Genomic DNA, 19876 nt, shown 5'->3' on the forward strand with positions numbered 1-19876 from the left:
TGTGCATTTGTGTTTGGATGAATCTACAACTTAATATAATCTAAAGTCTGTTGGTTATCTGAAAGAACACAATATTTCTTTGCTGCTTACATCTCATGAATACATTCCGTAGGAGAGACAATCTGTGTGTTTCTCTTCTTGTAAACATCATCGTAGTACTGTATAAAGTCTGCTTCATTCAGATAACAGATAGATAAAAATGTAGATAAGATGTAGATTAAAAACCTACATTTGTTTTCTGAAATTAAGGCATACTGAAAGATGCAAAACAAATAGTGAAAGTTACATTTTTAAAGTTATGTAAGGAAATTTGCTTCACAGGAACCTGAAATGGAAAGAGAGACTTGTGGATAATTGTTAACTTTGTTCTCAGGTATTAACAGCTAGATAAACTAGGAGAGGATACATATATACAACTTTATGTTGGGATAGTTGGTGAATGTAAATCATTAAAACGTAATAACCCCCACCCCACTCCAGCCACAAAATACTATACCAGAATACTGTTTTACTAATATAACTAGTAATATGGCATGGAATTATTGACCATACATCTCTTGTAATGGCTAAAGAGCATTTTCACTGATTATTTGAAGAACATGGCTGCATCTAAGGAAACCTATTTATGCGAATGGTACAATAGAAGCCATAAAAGACTGTGGCCTGAGAAACTGCAAGTTCTTGATTGTATAGATGAGTTATGTCAGAATAGCAATCACTGCATAGTAACCTCTAAATATTAAGTATATAAGTTTTACTTATCCTACATTTCACTGAAGAGTTACTTGCTTTCTAAAGACCTATCTGAATGTATCTATTATTATTTACTGGCTTGTTTTTCTTTTTCTCTTGTAATGAGATTAGCAAAATCATTTTTATAAATCACCTTGTTATCTCTGGAAAAATTATGTGCATATTTATGAATGAAGTACTGTGTTAAAGTAACTTAATACTGCAGATTTTGAGCATGCCTGGAAATCTAAATGAATGTAACATTGTATAAACTCTCCTTTGTCAAGATCATATCTCAACTATCATAAGGAAGTTGTCTTTATAAGGAAGCTTTGGCACCAATTATTGGGGTTGTCTTTGTACAGTTTTCCTAAATTAGATTTTGAAACAGAAGTCACATTCCATGATTCTTGCATGAATCAATGTCCCAGATAGTCAAAAATATATATTTCCAAACTTTGTCTTTGCTAGCAATATTTGAAATGAAAAAGAATGTTTGGAATGGAAGAGGGATAATTTGAACTGATTTTTAAGAGCTAACAATACCATGATATCCTTTAACAAAATGGATAAGAATGTATTCTAATTTGGGCCAGAACATTACTCTAAAAAACTATGAAATTCAACACAAAACATTTCTGCTCCTTTTTCTTACTCAATAAATATTAATTTGCCAAACTTCAGTTGCATTACCTCCAGTAATAGGATAATTTAAACTAGTGTAAGCAACATGATAGTCTCCAGATGTTTTAGAGTATTTGTGTTTGTTAATCCTAGCCAGCATAACCAATGGTAAACAATTACTGTATAGGAACAGCAATGCTAGGCATCCAGGAAAACATAAACTAAAAATAACCTTTAATAAAGTTTATACCAATATTTTTCCAAAATGGCAAAGAGAGATGGTTTCCATGACTTCTCTGGCCAGTTCATGGTCATGGTTTCAATAAGCTCCATTGGTCAGTGGATCTCTCATAAATAAATGAATAGTTTATACACTAAAATATTTATTCAGATCTTTACCATATAACTTCAATGTGTTCCTCTACATCAGGGGTCTTCAAACTTGACAGCTTTAAGATTTGTGGACTTCAACTCTCAGAATTCCTCCTCCAGTCATGTTAGCTCAGAAATTCTGGGAATTGAAGTCCACAAGTCTTAAACTTGCCAAGTTTGAAGACCTTTGCTTCATGTGACAGCTAACTAAATATGGGTATTATATTTACCTCTTCTCCAGGCTAAGCATGTTTATCTTCTACTAGATCCAGCTTGGTGTTGTCTATTTTGAAAGTGACTTTCCACAGCTTTCATGTTCTCTACTGAGGAGACTCAGTTTCACTGATCACAAGATAGAAAAATGTAGGTTAACATAGAAAACTGTGGATTAGACAGCTTCACCACCAGATGGATTCTGGTTAACTGATCAATCAATTAACTGGTTGACCATCTGTACTCAATGTGTAGTCCTTAATGAAATTGCATTACACAGAGGCGTCATGGATCTGCTCCTGAACCCCTCCCCAGATGCAAGTTCAGAGGAGGAGGGTGAATTTGAGTCTGCAGAGGAAATTATGGAGCTGAGTATTGGTCAGAATCGGGGCTTGGAGATTGCTAGCCTGATGGAGCACCCTCAGCTGGGTCAACTGGATGAGCAACAGGCCGAGACTGAGAGAGGTGAGCCACAGCTGCAGCAACTTGTTCAGGAGTTTCCAGGTGAGAACTGGGAGCAGATGCCACCTATTAGCAATGAGGAGTAGGTGGAGTCCATACCTCCTCCTGATCCAAGGACACATAGGGCAGGGAGGAGACAGGCAGAATGCTGGTCAGCTAGACTACTCATGAGGAGACAACTTTACCTCTCATGAAGGGCTGTACAGCATTGCCTATTTAACTCCACCCTGAGGACCTGAGTATTGCTAGAGCAGCATTCCCAGTTCTGTGTCTTGTGTATCCTGGACTGTTTGACTCCTGGACTGCTTTTTGTGTGCCCATTGGACTCAGTTATCCTGTGACTCTTGCTGAATCTGAGTTTGGAATCCAGACCTGGGCAACAGCAGTGCTTTCTGAGAACCTGTTTGGGGGTTGGGGTTGAATAAACATCCATAGAAATCTTGCCATACATGGATGTGGGGAGGAACGGGACAGCACAGGAGGGAATTATGCTGTGAGGTACCTCAAGGCTCCGTCTTTTTGGCCCAATACTCTTCAATATCTTCATCAATTATTTAGATAAGGGGACAAGGGGAACTTGCCTAATTTATAGATGACACCAAGCTGGCAGGAATAGTCAATGCTCCAGAAGATAGGCTCAAGATAAAAGAAAGGTCTTGACAGACTTGAACATTGGACCCTATCTAACAAAATGAAATTTAATAGTGTGAAAAGATTCTACATTTAGGCAAGAAAAACCAAACACACAGGTATAGAATTGGTGGTACCTGACACAATAATAGTAATTGTGAGCAGGATCTTGGAGTTCTAGTGCAGGGGTCTCCAACCTTGGCCACTTTAAGCCTGGCAGACTTCAATTCGCAGAAGCCAGCTGTTCAAGTCTTCCAGGCTTAAAGTGGCCAAGGTTAGAAACCCTTGTTGTAGAGGACAATCACCTAAATATGAGCAGCAGTGTACTGCAATGCCATAAAGCCAACACAGAGGGATAGAATCAAGATCATGTGAAGTGTTAATACCACTTTATAATGCATGGATAAGACCACAATTGGAAAATTGCATCCAGTTTTGGGTCACTATGATATAGAAAAGTGCAGAGAAGAACAAAGGTGATTAGAGGATTGGAGGCTAAAACATAGGAAGAACAGGTGCAGGAAATGTGTATGTCTAGTTTAATGAAAAGAAGGACTAAGGGTGACATATAGCAATGTTCTGATATCTCAGGGGCTGCCACAAAGAAAAGGGAGTCAACCTATTCTCCAAAGCATCTGAAGGCAGGACAATAAGCAATGGGTGTGGAAACTTAATCAAGGAGAGAAGCAACCTACAACTAAGGAGAAATTTCCTGACAGAACAATTAATCAATGGAACCATTTGCCTCCAGAAGTTATGGGAGCTCTGTCACTGGAAGTTTTAAAGAAGAAATTGGACAACTATTAGAATGAAATGAACAGGAGGTTGGACTATATGACTTCCAAAATCCCTTCTGGTATTCTGGGATTATTATTCTGGTATTCTGATTAAGTGGGAGATGCCTGAGACACTACATGAGACAATTTATGCTTTGCTGCCTGCAATTACATCTCACTTGGCTTTTTCGGGTCCTAGGTATGGGAAGATAATTTGTGCAAATTTTTTAATCAGCAAAATGTTATGTTTTAAAATATCTAGTGCTGTCCATTTTTTTCCTGACTGTTCGTCTTATAAAGGATACTGGACAGCATCTTGCCAAACTGATGTAGTTGCGGGCACAACTATATTCTGCCAAACTGATCAGGTAAAACATTCCCAAGCATTATTTCCAGCAGCAACAGTAGTGCCAAACCAGAAATGAAGTGTCTCTAAGAGGAGAGACTAATTAATGTGCAGCTTGCACTTTGAAATGAAAATGGTCCCAGCTTTTATTCATTTAAAAAATGCATAAGTAATTTTTAAATTTATTTCCTTCAAAGGTCAATAATAAGGGGGAGAACAATGTATATTGTGTAAAAAAAAATATCCTGTTATTCTTGAGGCAATGCAATTGACAATTAATGTGCATAGAGTCTCCATTTTTTAGCATATTATATACAGTTTCTTAAAATCTGTAATACTCAGCACTTGGAAATACTACCTTGTCAAAGAAACAGTTTTCTAGTGCACAGTAGTGCATGGGTATTCCATATAAATGCTTTATTTTTTGTTAACCTACCAGAAGCCTAATGCTTTTACCTCTAGGGAAAGTTTCTAAAAATTCCTCTTAGGGAAACACGTGTCCTGTGCGTTTTAAAAGAGGTTTCTCTGAGCTAAAAGCTTTCAGTTCCCTTTTTCTTTTTCTTTTCACTGTCTCCTCCTGCTTCTTTGGAGACAAGCAGCTTGCCTAGAGGGTGTGGCAGAGAAAGAACTCTCTCTGGGATTTGCTGAAATCATGTGGTATCTTCTCTTCTCCAAGACATTGCTGCAGAATGTTGCTTGATAAGATAGAGACTTTATGTGCTTCAGAAATCTCTACTGTTTGCTCTTTATATTTATATCTTTATTTTCTTCATGTGGATCAGAGAGACAAGTTGCAAAGGCAGGAGTAACCAGAGTAAGGTAGGCCTGGGCAAAAGGACATTTAAATGGGTAGCAAACATTGAGTGGCTGTCTTGAATGAGTCCAGAATGCAGAGAGGCTGCATCTCAAATGCTGAGTCTTGCTTCCTGTTTGTTGAGTCCATTGTTGGTCTCTTACCTTGTTTTAATCATTAACATAAACTGTTGTATCCAGAACATTTTGGTAGCACTAAATAGTTATAAAGTATTGAACAGAAAGCAAAATATTTAAATACCATATCATGTTTCTCAAAAAAAAAGAAAAGGTAATAAGGAATCAGTTTAAAGGAATACACATGTTTCACAAATAAGCTAAAATGCATGCAGACTCATTATATTGATGCCATATATGCTGGAGTTTTGAATGACAAGTGTGAATTAAAATAACAACAAAAGGGAAAAAATTCTATATTTTCTAAATGGTGCTGTGCCTATCTTTTTTATATGGCAATGTAGTAGGACTTGGAAAAATTCTCAGCTGTCTCTGTGAGTTGTTATTGCTGCCTAGTTACCACTTATCTTAGGAACCTATTCTTTATTAGAGCTAAAACTTTTTGCTTTCAAGACGGTTTTTTAATCATAACTTATTTTAGCTCCACTAAATGAGGTGTCTTAGGATATGACAAAGATACTTTGGAAATCAGAAACTGTGGGATAATATAAATCACATATTCTTTATGTGATGCCACTCAAATTGCGTAATAGGAAAGATACAAAGTTTTCCTTCTTTGAGACAATGTCTCTTGGAAAAAATAAACAATTCCAGGATGTTTCAAGCATGATCTTTACTGAATCTTTATCTTGGAGATTCACTGATTGCTCCATGTCTCCACTGAAGTGTGAATACCACTCACCAGAGACTGCGTGATTTCTTTTGATAACATGCTCCGCTATTAAGAATAAGACTTCAGGCTTATCTATGTGAACTAAGATATGATTACCTTGGCTAATCTTATTTTCTGGGTTTTCATGGTGGAGTGAAATATAATCCAATCATGTGTTCTAGCCTAAAGTGTGGTTGACTCATTTATGTTTCAGATTGTAGTTTGAACATAACCATTTTTTTAGACTCTCTAATTGCTCCTTTACTTCTAGTAGTAATTTATTACATAGCTATAACACAACTGAAGTATTCTGAGTGCTTTGCATACGATTATGGGATAAATCTGGATGAGCTCAGAAGAGCTAAAATGCTGTTGAAGAATTAACCTGTAGCTTTTGTGTTAATTCTTCCAAAAATAGAATACTCTCTTCCATATAAATGCTATAGTCTGAGCAATAATTACTCGAAAGCAGTTGGGTATTTAAGAGAACAATCCTGTTTTAATTTCATATTATAATTTAAGGACTATTCTTAATTATTAAGTAGTGGTCTCTAATCTGATAAAATAGTGGTAAATAATAGGAAGTTTTTCTGTTATAACTTGTGGAATAGAAAGATTTATCTACAGTATAGAAATTCCATAGAGGACTTTTTCAACCATGATTTAGTACCTTCGTGTTCCTCACTAATCAGAGGGTGAAGCAGAGGAAATATTTTGGAATGGTTTTACAGATTTAGATATTTTCTCCCCCCCCCCCCCCCAAAAAAAAAGAGTTTCTTATCTCTAGCGTTAACATTTATAAGGCTCATTTATGAAATAGTCTTTGCAGTTTTTGTTTCATGCATAAAGTCTAGTCAGGTTTTTTGGTAGCCGTAAAATAATCACATGCTCATAATTGTCAGAAATATTTTCTTCATAAAGGACAGATGGGAGAAAATGCAAAGATAGGCTGCACCGGTTTCCTGCTTAGTCACCATTTTTCTGTATTTTGTTCTGTTTTAAAAGATTCACATTGTGGAAGTGTTATATGACTGTGACCTACAACCAGCTATCTTTGACAGGAGACCAGGCCTTGACTCTACATATATTTAATATGAGGAAGGGTTGTTGTTGTGGGGAAAATAGGAGGAGGAAAGAGTATCATATATGTTTGCCATCTTGAGTTACTTATAAAAATAACAAGGCAGAGTAAAATCCCAATAAATAAATACTGAGAACAGGGTTTCTGAAGAATAGTGGAAATTGGCAGGAGAGTTGTGGAGGAATTTGTGTTCATGGACAATCTAGATCAGATAGACTTTGCTCAGGAAATTCTTGGCGGAATAAGTTCTTTTTTTGATGAAGATATGGAACAGATGCATGGCTCCTCTTATTTAATCAGGTGATCACTGTGAAAAAAATGGAGGAAAGTGTCATGGACTGTGTTGGTGTACAGGCTTCACTCAGAGGTGGTGAGTTAGTGAGGTAGAGTTTGGTTATAGACAGGAAGAAGAAGAGAGGAGAGAAACTAGGCTGGCTTTGAGATTCTCCAAGCAATGATGGGAGACCCAAGGTGGATGGCTGCCTCTGTGAAAGGAATTTTTTTGAGCAGTGTTATCTTTACCCGCGGGACTCCTGAATGGTGATAGGCATTCATGGGAGTCTCTTTTGTTGTTCCTGCGTGGTTTATTCACTCACGGGAATCGAACCGCCGAGCTGCCAAACTCAGTTGTGCGCAAGCCCAGCGTCTTACCAGGTGAATCCACCAGACTGTCAATTATTTGGAAGCCTGCAGTCACAAACAAAAAAATCTCCACACCACAAGCCAGGCAAACACCTGGGCACAAACAGATCCCCCCTATACCTCCAGTTCAAACACACCCCAACCAGGCACCCAGATGAAACCTAGCTTCCTAACAAATGATAGCCATCCATTTACTCGGAGCCAAGCTGCACTAAAAGCCTCCAATACAGGAACACAATGTTGCCAGCCAACCAAGACAAAAAAAGCCACAAAACAGACAGAAGATATTAGAAACACCAATCAAGCAGAACACAGCAAACTCCAAGACCAATAAACACAGACCAAGACTCCCAACCAGTCAGGATGAAGAAAAAACCATTCTGGCACAGCAGTAGACTAGCCCCAAATTTAAAACTGAAACAACTGTAAAAGTCTGTCTCACAGACGAACACAATACAGAAGCCTGATGATGGCAGATGAGATTCTGCCGAAACGTTGCTACAACTTTAAAAGCACAACTATAATGACGTGGGAAAATACCCGAACAAAGCTGAATAACATACATACATACATACATACATACATACATACATACATACATGTAGATTTTCACAGGTACAGGTCTTGGCTTGTTCGGGTCTTTTCCCATGTAAGATTGAGAGCATCTTGGCAACGTTTCGACGAGATCCCACTCGCCATCTTCAGGCTGGTGCTTTAGGCTTCCTGCTTGTGCGAGCAAAGCGTGATCGGAGCTGCCAACCCCAAAGACAAGATCCAGCTAGAAAACCAAGGAGTTTATGAAATACCATGCAACAATTGCCCAGCCACATACATTGGACAAACCAACAGGAGAATAAATGCACACATCACAGAACACAAGAACGCAGTCAGAAAAGAAGAAAATACTTCCTCCCTTTTCCAGCACCTTAAAGCCACAGGACATGAAATTAATTTTGAGGGAACCAAATTAATCTCCAATACAGAATATTTCAACAAGAGAATAATCAGGGAAGCCATCGAAATAGAGAAACACCCCCATAACATGAATAAAACGGACGATACCACCAGCCTACTAGACATCTGGAAACTAGCCCTTATCAACAAATGAGTCCCAGCCACGAAAACCAACACCGGACCCAAAACAACATATGACGCCACCACCAATCTTCCTCACCAGACTCAAACCCAAACCCACCCGATAGACGAAAGGCAACCCCCGTCCAGAAACCAGACCACAGCTGCATCACCAGCTGCCACACACCCCGACCCCCAAACCAAGCAAACTGACACATGCCATGAACACATAGCCAGGCCTCAAACTCAGAGCCAAACCAAAACCCAGAACGTCACATCACAGCCACCCGCTCAGGATATCACATCATGGAACCCAGGAGGTTACACCACAAAGCCTCAGGATGTTACAACACAGCCAACAACCCAGGAAATTACAGCACAAGACCCAGGATGTCACAACAATAGAACTCAGAAGGTCATCACACAGCCCATGACCCAGGTCATTACAACCCAGGAGATTACAGCACAAGACCCAGGATGTCAAAACAATAGAACTCAGAAGAACACAGCCCATTACCCAGGTTGTTACAACACAGGAGGCTGATAGACATACAGCCAATATCTCAGCCACACACGTTCTTACAAAAAAGCCAGCCAATCTGCAAACCTCAACTCCATCAACCAATCAAGAAATGACAACACAGCCAACCTTCCCACCAGTATTTATAGAGAGATGGCAGCTCTGATCACACTTTGCTCACACAAGCATGAAGCCAAAAGCACCAGCCTGAAGATGGCAAGTGGGACCTCGTCGAAACATTGCCAAGATACTCTCAATCTTACTTGGGAAAAGACCCGAACACACCAAGACCTGCATCTATCTCTATCTCTATCTCTATCTATCTCTATCTCTATATATCTATATATCTATATATCTATATATCTATATATCTATATCTATCTATCCATACATACACACACACACACATCTACATATATATATATACACACATATATAAATGCTTATTTAATTATAACAAAATCATAAATGCTTAATCATAACTGTGGGACAGAGTGAAGGGAAAGGAGGGGCCTCTCTCATCCTTTGGTGGGGGGAAAGAGGGAGGATTTAAGAAGCCACATGGTGCCTGGAGGCTGGGAAGATCTGGATGGGGAGGAACCAGCTCCCCCTCAAACGGAAGAAAAGCAGAGCCATCTCATATCTCCCCCAAGTCAGAGGAAACCTCTCTCTCCTTTGCCAGGTGTGGCTGCCTGGAGTTACTTGGGGGAGGGAAGGAGGGCTGGGCTGGAATCGCCGATGGGCTCCTAATAACCAGGCAACACCCACCCTTCAGCCTCCACATGAGAAAAGGAGTCCCCGAGGCTAAGCTCTAGGTTTCTCCTTTCACTTCCAAGCAGAGAAGGATCCCTCCCTGTGTGGAGGCTGAAGGGGGGGTGTCGAGTCCAGAAAAGCTGGAGCTCTCGCCTTCACAAACAGGCTGGTTATTAGGAGCCGGTCTTCCTCAGCGCTCTTTTGGTCTGGGCATTTGGTCTCTCCCGCCCACCCCATGCCAAAGGAAAGCCAGCCGGGCTTCTCCTTCCCTCTACCCTTCCCCCCACTCAATCTTACTTCGGGACAGAGGAGAGTGTATTGGAAACGTGTGTTGGCTTTTCCAACACGCCTTTCTCCAGCGCTCACTTGCAATTCTTCACGTTCCTCCAGGCTTGGGTTGCTGAGGGGGAAGAGCAGCCCTGACATCTCTGCTGCCTCCCCCCCCCCCAGGAAAAGAAAGCAAGCAGAAACAGCTCTCACTGGGGCGAAAGAGCGGAGATCGGAAGGCACAGGCAACAGAAAGCAGTGCTTTTCAAAGGCAGCAGTTTCCATCTTCTCTGTGCCTTCCTCGATCTTAGCTTTCGCCCCATCAAGAGCTATGTTTCTGTTTGCTTTTCCTGTGCTTTCCCTGGGCAGTGATGGCTTGGGCTGTGGGGGGGGCAGCAGAGCAGAGCACCAAGAGGGACAAGAAAACTGACCCCAACGCCCCATTCTGGACCTCTGAACTGGATGGTGAGTGCAGACTTGCCCAGTCCACCCCCTCCCACCACCACCAGCCAGTACTTTTCTTGCCCTGGGCCGTCCCTACAGCCTGTGGCCACCGAGGAAGAGCCCAGGCCAGGAAAGGCAAACTGGAAGGTGCGGGAGTGCCGTGCAATTACAAGTAGTGCGGTGTTCCTGCACCTTCCGGCCATCTCCATTGCCTCTTCAGCCCGCCTGTGCCACCAGCCCCCTCTTGCTGCAATAGCACCATTACTTCATCCTGCCCAGTGAGGGCTGTGCTGCTTTTTGCAGGTTTGCGCTTGGCCAAAGGGTGGGAGCCAGCAGGTGGGCAGTCTTTGGGGGGACATTTCTCTTCAGCCCACCAAAATTTTCTCATGGCCCACCAGTGGGCCGTGGCCCACCAATTGGCGACCACTGTGTTAGAACATCCTACTTTTCTGCTTCCATGGATATTAAACTGCACCTTCATAAAAGCTAACTGCAAGCATCCCATCTTGAAGACCACCATGTTAGAAAAATTGGCACTGAATTTATTAGATGTTGTGGCACTTAAAATGCCAGAATTTGGGGAGGCCACAGAGAGGTTGGGTAGGGGAAACAAAAGGCTGTAAAATTTCCTGCCTGTTACTTTTTTTCTCCATGCCTCAACTCCTCCAATCACCAAATTAACACACAATGTTGGAACAGTTCTTTCAAATTCTGTGCTGTTCCTTGTCCCTCTAATTCATCTGTACTTCATCACTAAGTCTTTCCAGAAACAGGTCAGTCAGAACAAGATCATCCACCTCACATCTCTGGCATGCAACTGGAAACCATCTATGTATCCACAAGCCCTGTGAATTCCTTGCACATCTTAAGAATCTCTTAGTTTGCTGTTCCTCCCCTGGCCAGTTGTAGTTCTCAAACAGTGTAAATCTTTGTGTGAATTTCTAGTAACCACTCTAAAATGAATAATTTCCCTCAATGGAGGGCACATGCTACTTGACTGTTCCTTTTATTAGCAAATGGAACAAAAGCTATCTTGAATATTGATTGGGAAGCAAGTTGTGGAGCTACTCATTGAAACAAGCTTTTCACTAGTTGCTATATTAGCTGCATCATTGCATTGTGCAGACTTGTTATTTATGTTCATTTCTTGTTGATTTTGTAACAAAGCCATACAACTTGTTCAGCAGATATCAGGACACCCCAAATATTTATCACCAGCATCAAAACAAAGTTTGATACCTCTCTGATGAGAGCATAGTTGTTGAGGTAATTCCCTGTTAGGAGAATGAGTGCACACAGGGAGATGTAGTGAGAGTGGTGAAGAATAACACACAAACAGCACACAGATACACTGTACAGTAAATGTAGGTTTTTACTTCCCATAAACGTTTAAGCACAGTCCAAGATAAGCAGTCCAAGTCATTCACAGGTAAAGCAGTCAGTTTTCAGTTCAGGGATAATCCAAATATCAAAGTCCAGTATCAAAAAACAGTTCAGTAACAGACTTACATCAACGATCAGTAACAGTCATTAGAAGGAACGGCAAAACTCTCCAACAGAAAGAATAGAGACTCAAACACACACTGAGACGACTTCTGAGACTAAACAACCCAGGTTTCTGGCTCCATCTTATGGCCATTTGAGGAACCACACAGTTACAGTTTTTAGGATTCTCTTAAAGATAACAGTATTAAAATGTCTATCCTAGTTTATATATTTCCAACCCAAATAACTGTTAGGGTGACTTACATTCCTAACAATAGTGAGGCTTTTAAAATTGATGTAAGCGCTTTGAGATAGGCGATGTCATGAGGGTAGATCCCATAGGATTTCCGGGAATGTTACTTTATTGTATAGAATATATGAGTGGAATCTTGAAAATATGTCCAAGTTTCTTGTCGTTTCACCTTACGTTAAACAAAATTAATTTTGGGTTTTTCTTAGTTTCTTTCTCTTACTACCTATTTCTGGATTGTGTAATCTCTTGTCTAAGTTCCCTGTTTAATACTCATTCCTCCCTTTCCCTTCAAATATTCTCTCATACCTCCAAAAGGTCATGTCCAATTTTCTTTCACCTTCTGAGTCATCTGGAAGAGTCAGGTGTAGGTGGCTTTATAGTACAGTGGTACTATGTATACCTGAAGGAACAGCTATGGTTGGGACTGGTAGGAGGGGAGAGAACTAATCCTAAATCCCTTACTTGGGGTCATCATCAAGATTGATGCTGTTTCTCATCCTATTCAACTTCTACACAAAACCTTTGGGCAAGATCATCATTTGGCCTGCAATGAAGTTTCATTCGTATGCTGATGATGCCAAACTGTACATCCCTACCTCTGGCCAAATAAGCCATGCTGTCAAAGTGCTGTCCAGATATCTGGATGGGGAGAAACTGGTTTGAACTCAATCCTAACAAAACAAAGTGGTTTGGGGTTTAAATGTCTGCCAGTGAGATGATGCTATTAAATCTGAATGAAGTTGCACTTTTTTGGGTAAAGCTGGTTCACAGTTTGGGGGGCCTCTTGATTTACAGGTCCTGTTCAGAGAACAGGTGATAGCTAGAGCTTAGCAGAACATAGCATCATTTTGTGTGCTAATTGCAATCTTTCCTGGAATGACAGACCTTATGTGCTGCTACCTATTCATCTCTCAATTGCGTTATACACTTGAAGAACATGCAGAAGCTACAGATGGCTCAGAATACAGCACTTGGGGTAACACCACAAGCCATCCATATAACAACACTATTCCAAGAGTTGTACAGACTGTTCAGTGGGCTTCTGGATACAATTAAAGGTTTCCATTATTACCTTTAAAGCCTCTCATGGCTTAAGATCTGGGTATTTGTGGGACCATTTTCTTGTAGTAATAGCTGCTCCCCACAAGGTCCAACTGTGTAAGCTGATTATGTGTCCTGTCAGAGATGCTTATTGACTGCAATGAAAGTGAGATCGTAAGTCTGCCATAGTTATGTGATGTCTCAGTGATTTAATGATGGATGGATGGATGGAAACAGACAGACAGATAACATGGTAGAAATAATTATGAAAACCCTTTAAAATAAAACTAATAATGCTCTAACTTATTTGTGTCCAGATTTGGAAGAACATGTCCTGGTTGCAACATTTTAAGGATGCTGTAGAACTAGAAAAAAAAAGCAACTGAAGGCAAATAAGGTGCTAGAATATTTTCAGTATCAGTATATGTTAAAGCATCTGGACACAGGTTTGAAGTTTAGCATATGCGTGATTAAGTGAAGAATTGGTACAGAGGATGATAAAGTGGTACATGATGAAAAGAAAGTTGATTGCGAAGAATTCTTCATCATCCCTCCTAATCTTGAAACTTAGATCAAGCATTATAAATTCATAACTTCAGGAAATATGAAGGGTCCACTTCCTTGGACAATATCTAATTTATCAAATTCTTGACACAAAATGTGGTATTGTCAATAAGTCAATAAGTTTAGGTAGCTTTAAAAGAGAGATAAATCTGTTGAACTGTTAGTTATGATGACTTTTAGGAAAGCTCCACATTCATAGGAAAAACACTTAGAATATTAGTTTTATGGCAGGATGCAACATTACAAAAAGACTATTTGCACCATTATTGTTCTCATGAGGTGTCTGCTGGCATATACTGGCCACTGTGAGAAACAGGGTCTTAATAAGGAAGCATTTTTCAGGAAGTTGCTGAATTAATAAGGATCAAAGTTCTGTGGTTGCTAGGAATCAAAATGACTCAATGGCATGTAATCAAAGTTCATTCCAATAATCTGAATCTTAATTTCTTTATAATTGTTATTACTGTTTCAGTCTGCCAAATACTGTACAGTATTTTAATTTCAGAATATGTTTGAGCAAAGATACATGTCTGCATATTTACATTGTGCTTTGCTTTCTGAATTATTTATATATCTAAGTCACTTGTAAAACAAGTTCCTTTGGACATTGTGGGAGGAAAGCTATGTCAGTTTATGGCAACAAAAGCTCAGAAAGAGTCTGATAGCATCTTTTCAAACAAATATATTTTATTAAAAGGCATAGCCTTTTTAAAAAGTTTTTATTGTTTACAACAAACATACAAACGAAACATAAAAAACATAAAACCATCTTTCAATTATATACATACAGTGTGTCACTTGGTTACAATCTTTTGTGCTATCCTTTTTTTTTTTATCATTATTCACAAGTTGTATAAATTCTCACCTTATCAATCTAACATGTGCTTATGTAATATCAATTAATCATTCATTTGAGTAAACTATTTTTCCATCATTCTATACAAGATATTCTAAATTTCATTATGATTTAATCTTATACATTCATCCAATGGTTATATACAGTATTTTATATTGTATTCTAATCAATCTATTAACTTTTTGTTGTAGAGCTTCCTAATCTATTTCTTTACCATGTCTTTTTATCTAACCATTGATAAAATAAATCCCATATCATATAAAATTGTTTGTCTTCTTGTTCTCTGATTTCAAATGTCAATTTACTCATTTCGGCACAGTCCATTATTTTCTTAATAATTTCCTCCTGCATAGGTATTTTTTCATTTTTCCAATTCTTAGCAAATACAATTCTAGCCACTGTTAAAACATTTACAATCAAATATTTCAATTCTTTATTGTATATTTCCGGTATAATTCCCAAAAAATATATCCCAGGTTTAAAGTCTTTGTGTTGTTTTATCATTTTTTCCAACCACGTGTGGATTATAGTCCAGTATCTTTTTGCATCCGAGCATGCCCACCACATATGGTAATATGAACCAGGTGTCTGATGACATTTCCAACATTTATCCGATTTATTCTTGAACATTCTCACAATTCTCGTCGAGGGTAAGTGCCACCTGTAAAACATCTTATACAAATTTTCTTCATATGCAGTTGACATTGTCATTTTATAATTTTGAGACCACAATTTTTGCCATTTATCTAAGTCAATCCCATATCCAAAAATTTTTCCCCAAGCAATCATCGTTTCTCTAACTTGTTCTTCCTCTAATTTAAACTCCAGCAAATGTCCATAGAGTTTTTTAATTATTTTTTCATCAGTACCTATCAAAATTTTATCTAAGTCAGTCAACTTATCATAGATACCTTCTGTTTTAATGTCTTTATCAAATCTAGATTGTATTTGCAAATATGAAAACCAATTCATTTTTACACTTTGTTCTTCCAACGCTTGCATAGATTTAAGTTCACCCTTTTCATTCAATAACTCACCATATCTAACTGTTTGTTCCTTTTTATATATAATTGGATAAGAAAAAGCTTCCATAGTAGATAACCATAGTGGAATTTTTAGATAATATTGCTTTTTTATCTTCTCCCAGTTTAAAAACAATGCTTCTTTAATATGTCTTCTAAAATACCCCTGTGTTTTAGTTCCCTTATACCAGAGGAAGGCATGCCACCCTAACAGTAAGTCATGTCCTTCTAAATTCAAAAGTCTAGTACTCCTTAGTATTATCCACTCCTTTACCCACATCAAACTCGTTGCCTGGTAGTATAATTCCCAATTGAGCAAAGCGAATCCTCCTCTTATTCTTGCATCTTGTAACAGTTTAAGTTTTATTCTCGTTTTCTTCCCCTGCCAAATGTATTTTAGCACTATTTCATTTAGATCTTCAAAAAATTCTTTTCCTAATCTAATTGGAATTGTCTGGAATAAATATAAGATTCTAGGCAATACATTCATCTTAATTGTAGATATTCTCCCTATCAATGATAATTGTAAATTTTCCCATTTTATCAAATCTGTCACAATCTGTTGTTTGAGTTTAAGATAATTGTCCTCCTTGAGTGTGCTACATCTTGCTGTTATGTGTATCCCTAAATACTTAACCTTATTTGTGACCTGGATCCCCCAAACTTCCTCCAATTCTTTCTTTCGTCTTGCTAGTATGTTCTTTGTTAAGATGCTTTCATGAGCTTCAGCTCAGTTGATCAGGTGCATCTGATAAATGAGCCAGTTTCCAAAAGCTTGAGGTATCAGACTCCTGATTTTCAGAAATTTTAGCTATTAAAATAGAAACAATGCCGTAATAACATACAAAGTTTAGAGGCACTTCAGTTGTACTTCAAAACAACCTGAATCAAACAATGTCCACTTGGTATTGCTTGGCCCTGCATTTCCTCATTAAAGTGTTGAGAGAATTTCTTGGATGAACACCTGCCAAGTTTCATTATTCTAAAACTACAATCCAATGTTTTTCAGATGGATATTGGTAGATTTCAAAGATGCTTTTATGGAATGATTTGTTTATAGCAAGTTAGAATAGCACTTCTGGTATGTGTACAAATATAGATGCAAAGAGAGAATGAATAAATGGATTTAATTCATTGTTTCCAATAATTGTGACTTTTCACCTATTGTGTATGTTTAGTCAGTGTTCTCCTGGTTTAGCTTCCTTAACTAAAACAGCAACCAAAGGCCAGGACATTGGTCTCTTGAGCCAACTGTCTTCTTTAGTTGCATAGACATAAGTCTGCTAAAGGTTAGTAGGCAGGATATTCTTTCTTTTCAAGAACAGTATGGATTCTCTGTCATCTGCAGTTAAAGAAAAGTAAAACATATCTTCTTGTCACTTTGGCTTCCAGGTACTTCTTGAGCAGTGTACTTCTGGCTGACCTCATGCATGTTGGCTTTGAATAGCTGGAGTGAACTTGCAAGTCCAATATCAATTACTACAGTTAGTTCTCCATAATGGGGCCTTATATGAACTTTCCCTCAAACCCCCAAAATTGTGAATTGGTACATATTATAATGTAGCTAAAGAACAAATATAAATATTCTGGTTTTGATTATAGCTTTTATTCCTAGTGTATTAGTTGTCAAAATGTGTAAGGAAACTTTCTTTTTTTTTCATTGGGCTATGAAAAAAATTCAACTTCTAGAAATTCTAGTGGTTGCTAGGAATTGAGAGTGACTTGATGGCATATTATCATCATCATCATCATGTACCATCATCAATCAGTCTAAAATATGAACCGAAAAGTTCATATTCCATGTTTTTTCTGAATGTTGATAACTCACTTCAGACTCTTGATTTCTATTCTGTAGGTATAATGTCTTGCAGGAAATGATGGTAAAATCAGTTTGGTGAACTTTTGGTTTCATTTGTGGTCTCTCTAATATATAGAACATACAGGTAGTCCTTGACTTACAACCACAATTGAGCCCAACATTTCTGTTGCTAAGTGAAACATTTGTTAAGTGAGTTTTGCCCAGTGGTGCGATTCAACCAGTGTAACAACCGGTTCGGTGACCGTGCGTGCTCTACATTTAAAAAAGCCCATTTTCAACTCAATCACTTACCTTCGCCTGCATCCCCGGTGAATAAAACAGCTGATGTGCGGCAAATTGCTCTGCAGCACAAAATCAGCTGTGCTAAAAAACCAGGAAATAAAGCATAGGAAAGAGCAGGGGCAGGTGGGCAAGGCCAAATTCTCACTGGAACTACTGGTTTGCCCAAACCAGTCTGAACTGGTAGAATCCCGTCCTTGGTTTTGCTTCATTTTATGACCTTTCTTGCCACATTTGGTAAGAAAGAATCACTTTTGCTACAGAATCACTGCAGTTATTAAATTAGGAACACTGTTAAGCAAATCCACATTAACTTCCACATTGACTTTGCTTGTCATATGGTAGCAAAAGGGGATCACATGACCATTGCAACTGTTGTAGGTATGAATCAGTTGCCAAGTGTCTGAGTTTTTGATCATGTGACCATGGGGGTGCTGCAATGTCCTAAGTGTGAAAAATGGTGATAAGTCACTTTTTTCAGTGCCATTGTAACTTTGAATGGTCACTAAATTATACCAAATACAAACTAGACAATCATATTTTAATACAAATGAATTCCATTCGGCTGGAATAGGGCTTGAGTCAGGAGGCTGCTTGGTCTGGCGCCTGATGAAAAGGTTTTTTTTTTCATTCTTGTTTTTACTGGTTGCTGTGAGCTGCCTAAGATCATTAAATGAGATAGGCAACCATATAAGTTATTTAAATAAATTGCTTTACTATGTTAAGAGAATCTGGAAAATTGTCTTAATTTATAAATCATGGCTAAGTTGGCATTTTGTACAAATGTAACCTTTCTCTCTTTCTTCAAATAATCCCCCCCTTCAGATTTTCTCACACAGCATGAAAGGTTGTTGACCATTGTGTAGGTGTTCTTATGCTATATTTGTTAGGAAGTAGATACAGTCTCTGTGGAAAGATACTGAAAAGATGAAAGGAACAGTACCTGGCAATTCATTTAATCTCAAACAGAATTACATTAAAAGTCAGCTGTAATGACCATTATTTTGTGTGTTCTATTTTTCCCTTTGGTGTTTCTTTATTCCTTTATTTTAGATCCCCAAGTAGCTTAAGCTTTTGAAACCTAGGGCTCATCACACTGATAGCAGTATATTAGCTATGGGTAATGGTCCACCAAAACCTTGATCGTGTTCTGTTTGACTGCTGGAATGGGCCAAGTTGTCACAGCCAACTCACCACGGCCAACTCACCACAGGACAACTCACTATGAGACAATTTAACAATTCTATTTAATTATTTAAAACAAAAAATATTTTAATTTTTGCCATTCACATTTCATTCTGCCCCCCGTTTGCATATTTTCTTTAATGATTCTATTCTGTCATTTCTTTGATATTAGTGTAACTCTTGTCCTGCAGCGAGTTAGCCACAGCTAATTGTCATAGACCCTTGACTGCCACCCATGGACTTCAGAAAGTGAAAGACTCCTGGCAGCACCAATATATGTCTGGCAAACTATATTTAGCAAAACAGATCACAAGTAGAGACAATGGCGATCTTTAGCAATATAACTAAAAAGTGATCTGTTCTGAAAATGTTATTTCCTGCCCTATCATTTTATTTCTTATGTGAAATTTCTGAAACACACACTTATTCTCAATGATTTTTTTAGAGGCAGAAATAGAAATGGGTACAATTCTGTTTCTAGCTTTCATTTAATTATTACAGCTTTTTTAAAAAATGCAATAAATTTCATATTTGTTTTTAATAAGAACTGGCTTTATTTTGTCCTTTTTTCTTGTTTTTTTTTCAATTGGGATAGCAACATGATAGCTCTTGATGGTTGATGCTCCCAGAATCTTGTCTAGCTGAAGCATTGTCAATTTTATAAACAGAAGCATTTGAAATGAAAATGCCAGCAAAGGTTTATTCTGATGTGTATCCTTTTTCTTTTATCTTAATAGCTAACAATCTATTTTCCCCTTTATTTTCAATTACTTGTAATGTTGGGTCTTAAATCT

The 19876-nt window shown here is 38.4% G+C and overlaps 1 protein-coding gene across 6 annotated transcripts in view; it reads left to right on the plus strand.

Moving 5' to 3' along the window:
- The window catches only part of NCOA1 (nuclear receptor coactivator 1), a 304667-nt gene that overhangs the window by 91980 nt on the left and 192811 nt on the right, over positions 1–19876 (plus strand). Inside the window, exon 1 of one of the 6 annotated variants that reach the window (XM_087960147.1) lies at positions 4882–4974. The exons of the other annotated variants lie outside the window; for them this stretch is intronic. The gene's annotated coding sequence lies outside the window, so the exon portion shown is untranslated. Of the gene's footprint in view, positions 1–4881; positions 4975–19876 lie in introns of those variants that run through there. 6 annotated transcript variants of the gene reach the window in all.

The sequence above is a fragment of the Notechis scutatus genome, chromosome 1, assembly GCF_049901735.1.
Source record: "Notechis scutatus isolate UNSWTSFEM ecotype Mainland chromosome 1, rNotScu1.2, whole genome shotgun sequence".
NCBI classification, from domain to species: Eukaryota; Metazoa; Chordata; class Lepidosauria; order Squamata; family Elapidae; genus Notechis; species Notechis scutatus.